Source organism: Equus przewalskii, chromosome 25, assembly GCF_037783145.1.
Source record: "Equus przewalskii isolate Varuska chromosome 25, EquPr2, whole genome shotgun sequence".
Classification (NCBI taxonomy): domain Eukaryota; kingdom Metazoa; phylum Chordata; class Mammalia; order Perissodactyla; family Equidae; genus Equus; species Equus przewalskii.
In genome coordinates this window covers 37076835-37082738 of record NC_091855.1, presented here as the reverse complement: position 1 = coordinate 37082738, position 5904 = coordinate 37076835, and positions in this window count along the sequence as shown.

Sequence of the window (5904 nt, the reverse complement as noted above, 5' to 3'; positions counted from 1 at the left end):
AGGACTTCAATATATATTCAGGGGGAAGCATTTCAACCCACAACAGTGCTCTTAACCCTTGCTCACTTGTCAATGGACTCTCCACTGTTTCCAGTCTTTTCTTATTGCAAATGGAAATCCCTGTCTGTGTGTGTAGCCGTAGGACGAGCTGCGAGGAGTGGGTGGCTGGATGGGTTGAGAGGCTCTGCATTTAACTCTGAATTAACGTTGACAAATTGTTCTCCAGAAAGGTGGAGGTTATCGCTTCCTCCAGCCAACACATATAAAAATATTTTTGATCTTTGTAAATTTGGTGGATAAAAACCAGGTCTCATGGTACTTTTATTTGCATTTCCTTTATTAAGAGTGAGTTTGAGCATCTTTTAGTATGTTTAAAACCCATTTTAAATTCTTTTTCTGTGAACTCTCTGTTCACCTCCTTTGCAGAATTTGGTCTTTTTCTTAGGGATTTGTAGGAGCTCTTTAGAAATTAAGGGACTCAACCCTTTTTTGGTGATATAACTTGCAAATATTTTTGCCTACTTTGTAATTTTCTTTTGACTTTATTCCTGTTTTTCTCCATGCAGAAAATTTTCCTTACACCAATTTTCTTTTTACATAATCAAATGTATCAATTTGTACCGCTTCTCCATCATGGGTCACATAATCTTTCGAAGGCATCCATCTGATGACGGCCCCGTGCTGCTCAGACTTGGAATGGCTCCTCACGCCCTTAGCGTAAAACCCAAAAAAATGACCTCTCCCACCTAACTCTCTCCTCCCGAAACGATGCTGAACGAACCCCAGTTGAGTGAACTCACCTTGCACATCTACCCTCATGAACTTTGGCTCATGTGTTCTTTTTGCTTTCGTGAAATTCCCTGCTGCCACGACGAGGGTGGCAGCTCAGATCTGCCTTCACTGGACCAGCTGCGAGGAGGGGCTCCAGCTGCTGTGCCTTGGGGTCTCCTCACACACGCGAGCTGTGTGCTCTGCCCAGCCAGCTCCAGCCGGACACTGAGCTTGGCCCCAGTCACTTGTGCAGCACTGGGTGGCCCCAAATGTTGCAGCCTGTGGCTTAAGCATTTATAGAAATGGCATTGTTGTGGCGTTAAATTCACGTGGCTGGATGCCAGATTTGGTGGGGCATCATTTGCTTATTTAAAAAGAAAAGGAAGTCACCCAGTAGGGTGTGAAATAAGTTTTCTCCATGGGTTCTGTACAGATAAAGCCAACCGAGTCGGTTGAATGCCGCTAGGAGAGAGTCACCTCTCTTTTTGCTTCAGTGGTCTTACCGAATCTCATGAGGTGTTTCTATTGAATGATTGACAAGTTTTATACTCAGTCGTGAAGCAGTATCCAATTCTGGACTCCTGCATTCCCACAGCAGCCCTCCCCATGTACCGCCCCCACATCTAGGACTCTGGGGACACGGGGGAGGGAACGACCGACTCAGCTCCTGGAGGGGAAGGCTGGAGAGCAGCAGTGCCGGGACTGTCTAAGGATGGAGAGATGTGACAGTGCAGGGAGACGGATGGCAGGGCCAACGGGGACACGACTTAATTTGATGGAGACGTGGTCTCCCTCAGGTTAACTGGCCACCAGGGCTCTTTGGGAGTGAATTCTTGGCTGAAACCCCATGTTCCTTCTCGTCTAGTCCTCCTCTGCCCTGCTCCTCTCCCCAGCTCTCATCTTTCCTCTCCACTCCTGAAACAAGGAGGTTACTGACTGTGAAATCTGGAACATGCAAGTTCTCTTCCATGTCTGGCAATGAGGGATAAAGCATTCAGGGAATATGGACCAGCCTGGTCCTCTGCAAAGGTTCTGGGTCAGTGGAGGCTGTTGTGGGCTGAAGGGTCTGGACCCCGTGAATGTGCCTTATTTGGAAAAACTATCTTTGCAGATGGCATTAAGGATCTTGAGATGAGATACTCCTGGATTGCCCTGGAGGGCCCTACATCCAGTCTCTGGCCTTGTAACAGACAGAGGAGGAGCAGACACAGACACAGACAGAGGGAAGGCCGTGTGACCACTGAGGCAGAGATGGGAGTGATGTGGCCACAAGCCAAAGGGCACCTGGAGCCCCCGGAGGTTGGAAGAAGTAAGGAAGGCTCTTTCCTAGCAACTACGGGGAGTGTGGCTCCACTGACCCCTTGATTTTGAACTTCTGGCCTCCAGAACTGAGAAAGAAGAAATGTCTGCTGTTTTAAGATGCCAGCTCTGTGGTGACATGTTCCAGCAGCCCTGGGAAGCTAACACTGGGCCACCGAGTCTGAGCCCTGTGTTTGCTGCCCCCAAATCTGCTGCATGACATTGAGAAGGTCACTTTTGGAATTTCACCACCTCATCTCCAGATGAGGGCTCGGGCCCAGTCCAGCTTCCCACGTGAGGAGCCTCGATGGTCCCCCGACTCCAGCACAGCCACCCGGGTTCCCAGCTCCAGCACAGCCCGCAGCTCTGGGCGTCACGTTTCCACAGTTATTCCCACTGTTGACCTGGACACACCTATCCTCAGAGAGTCGGAATTGGTGTTATTCCAATGAAATCAACACTTCCTTAGGCTCTAGGGATCGTGGAAAAAGCCTACCACCAACTCCAAAATGCTGTAGAACAGTTATTTGTGGAATCTGAGGAAGAAAAAGGGGTTTGGAGTAAATATCTTCAGGCAAAGAAAATGCAGGAGACATATGTTGCTTATCTTTAACACAGCAGTTCTCAACCCTTCCAGGCACATTAGAATCATCTGTGGAGATTTTTTAAATGCAGATTTTAAAAATCAGACTCTTTGGGGCTGGGGTCCAGGCATGGGTGTTTTTTAAAGGCTCCCCAACAGTTTTTTTTTTTTTTTAAAGATTTTATTTTTTCCTTTTTCTCCCCAAAGCCCCCCGGTACATAGTTGTGTATTCTTCATTGTGGGTTCTTCTAGTTGTGGCATGTGGGACGCTGCCTCAGCGTGGTTTGATGAGCAGTGCCATGTCCGCGCCCAGGATTCGAACCAATGAAACACTGGGCCGCCTACAGCGGAGCGCGCGAACTTAACCGCTCGGCCACGGGGCCAGCCCCCCAACAGTTTTAACATGCAGGCAAAACCCACCGATTTAAAGGGATCTTTCCAGGCCCTGGTTCTCAAGGTGTGGTCCCTGCACCAGCAGCATCAGCATCCAGGTAGCTTGTTAGAAATACAGGTTCTCGAGCCCCAGGACCTGCTGGGTCAGAAACTTGGCAGTCTGTGTCTTAACGAACCCTCCGGGGATGCTGGTGGAGACCCGCTCTTCTGGGGCACACCGCGTAACTGCCCTTCTGCACCTCTCCAGATGTTTTTGCAGTTTTCAGTGTCTCCAAATTCTCACTTGGTCTCCACAGGGGGATGACAGGCTGTTGATGATAACAATAGGTAGCATCCGTCCCCATTGCCGCCAGCTCAGATGGACAGCGCCCACTGGTCATGTCTGTCCACCTTGGTCAGCATGCTGTTCTCCCTTCAGGGGGTGACAGTGGGGGAAGGGAGGGTGTCCTTCAAGCCCCTTTCCTTTGCCCCCTGACCCTGTGCAGCAGAAGATACCCACTTCCCCCGCAACTCGTGTCCCGTTGATGCTTCTAGTCTCCAGGAGGGAAAGTCCACCCCACCACGAAGATGTTGCCTCAGAGATTCTTCAGACAGCGTGCTGGCCAGAGGTCTCCAGACCTTTGTGTCTGGTTTGCTGGTGGCTGGGGCCAGGAAACGCATCCTTTTGTACAAATGAGAAAGAAGAGGGGAAGGGAACACCTGGGCTGGTCTTCCAGGCATAACCTGCCTCAGGTGTGTTGGGCTCTGGTCCAATGCTTTACATTTAGGGTCTTATTTGATTGCATTGCAAGTAAATAACAAAGCTTTACTATTATCCCGTCATACAGATGAGGAAACTGTGGATCCCTGTGGTTCAGAAACTCTTCTCAGTAGACAGAGTTCTGATCCAGGCAGGCCTGGCCCTGGTCCCACATGCTGGACCACTGGCCTGTGACGTGTGGTACTGACAACACCGCCCCTGGGGCCGGGGTCTGGGTGTGGGGCTGTCCTCAGTCCCTTCATCCCCTGGAATGTGTGGATGGAGAGGGGGAGAAAAGAGAGAGTGTGGCGTCTGCAACCAGAAGCGAAGCAGGTTCTAATCAAAGGAGTGAGCCTTGTCGGGGGACGGGGTAGGGTCCTGGTGGCGACACAAGGGGATGAGTCTGTACTTCCGGTTTCAGGGAAACAGCACATCAGAGGACGACCCTGTTGATGGCCTGTTGTGTGTGTCTCAGGGTCTCACATTCACACGGCCTCCTCCGCGATCTTTTTATTATCGTCTTAACAATCATCATCCCAACATAGCATCTTAAAAGTCATTACACAGGCACCACTTTTGGAGAATGTGTTCACGGCGCTCCCACTTAGCGGACTTCTGTCCACCGCGAGGTTGGAGGCGGGTCAGGCGAGGCTTCGGTGTTAGTGGGGGGTGGTGAGGAGACCCACGGAGATCCCTGTGTCTGAGAGCTGAACTTCGAAAGTGGAGACGTGTCGTTTTCCATGCCTGTGAGCTTTGCCCCATGGATTCAACTTCCTGTCCTTCTAGAACATCATCTCTGTCAATTTTGCCAAATCCGTTTGACAAAGTTACACATCAATATTCTTCGAAAGTGTCAAGGTCATGAAAGACGAGGAAAGGCTGTTCGAGGCTGCAGGAGACTCAAGAGAAATAACAACCAACTGGAATGTGGGATGCTGGTCAGGATCCTGGAACAGAAAAAGGATGTAGTGGGGAAACTGATGAAATTTGAATAAAGTCCTTATTTTAGTTGAGAGGATTGTGCCAATGTTAACTTTCTGGGTTTTAATAATTGCGGTAATTTTAGGGGAAGCTGAGCATACAAACACTCTCTGTACTGTTTTTGTAACTTTTCTGTAAGTCAAAAATTAACTCAAAATAAAAAGTAAAAAAAAATTTTTTTTGGCTAACCTGAATTCAACACAGTTTTCTTTCCCGACTCCCTTCCTTCTCATCTCTTCTCCTCATGTCATTTAGTTATGTAAGCAATGCTTGCTTATCTTTGCTAAGGAGGAGAGCGGGGGTGTGGAGAAAGGGGAGAAATGCGGATAATCTTCCATTTATTTCTATTTGACTTTGGAAGGATTTTTAAGGTGTTCCAACATGCTACTGAATTTTGCCCAGGTTCGCTATGCATTTTGCTTAAAATTTTAACTCCTAGAACTAAAGACAATTTTCATATTTATTTGGGACCTCCTTTGCTCTTTATGCAGTTCTGGGAGCATAGTAATAACTCATTAAATGCTTATTAATGAATTTTGTGAGCATATATCGGTTTAATTCAATACACGTATATTGAATGCCTACTGTTCTGTGTCAGGAGCAGTGCTAGGTGCTACTGGTGACACAAAGTTGAGTAAGGCACAGACCTGGTTCTTGGGGGCTCAGGTGTCCAGAATGCTATGGAAATGAGAAAGAGAGATGGGTTCATTCCTCCTGGGACATCAGTGACAGCTTTGCAGAAGAGGTGGTATTGGAGGGATGACTAGGGCCTTGAAGGATGAAAAGGAGTTCAAGAGGTGGAGAACGTGCAGCAGGAGAAACGGCAAAGGGGATAGCCTACCCAACGACCGCACGTCCCGGCCTTCCTTCCCTCGGGAGGATGTCAAATGACTGTTCTTGCCAGAGGAATGTGAGCACAAGTGACGTTTGCCACCCCTGGGCTGACATGATTAAGAACGGGGAAGGCCATGTCCTTGAACTTTCCTCTGTCTGATGGCTGGTTGGAGAGGATCCAGTGTTCCCAGGGGTGACAGAGCCACAAGATGGAAAGTACCCGGATTGCCACATGGAGGAGAACTGCTCAGCAAACTGAAACGCTGACACCAAGCTGCCAAAGAAGAGAGGAGTACACTTCCAT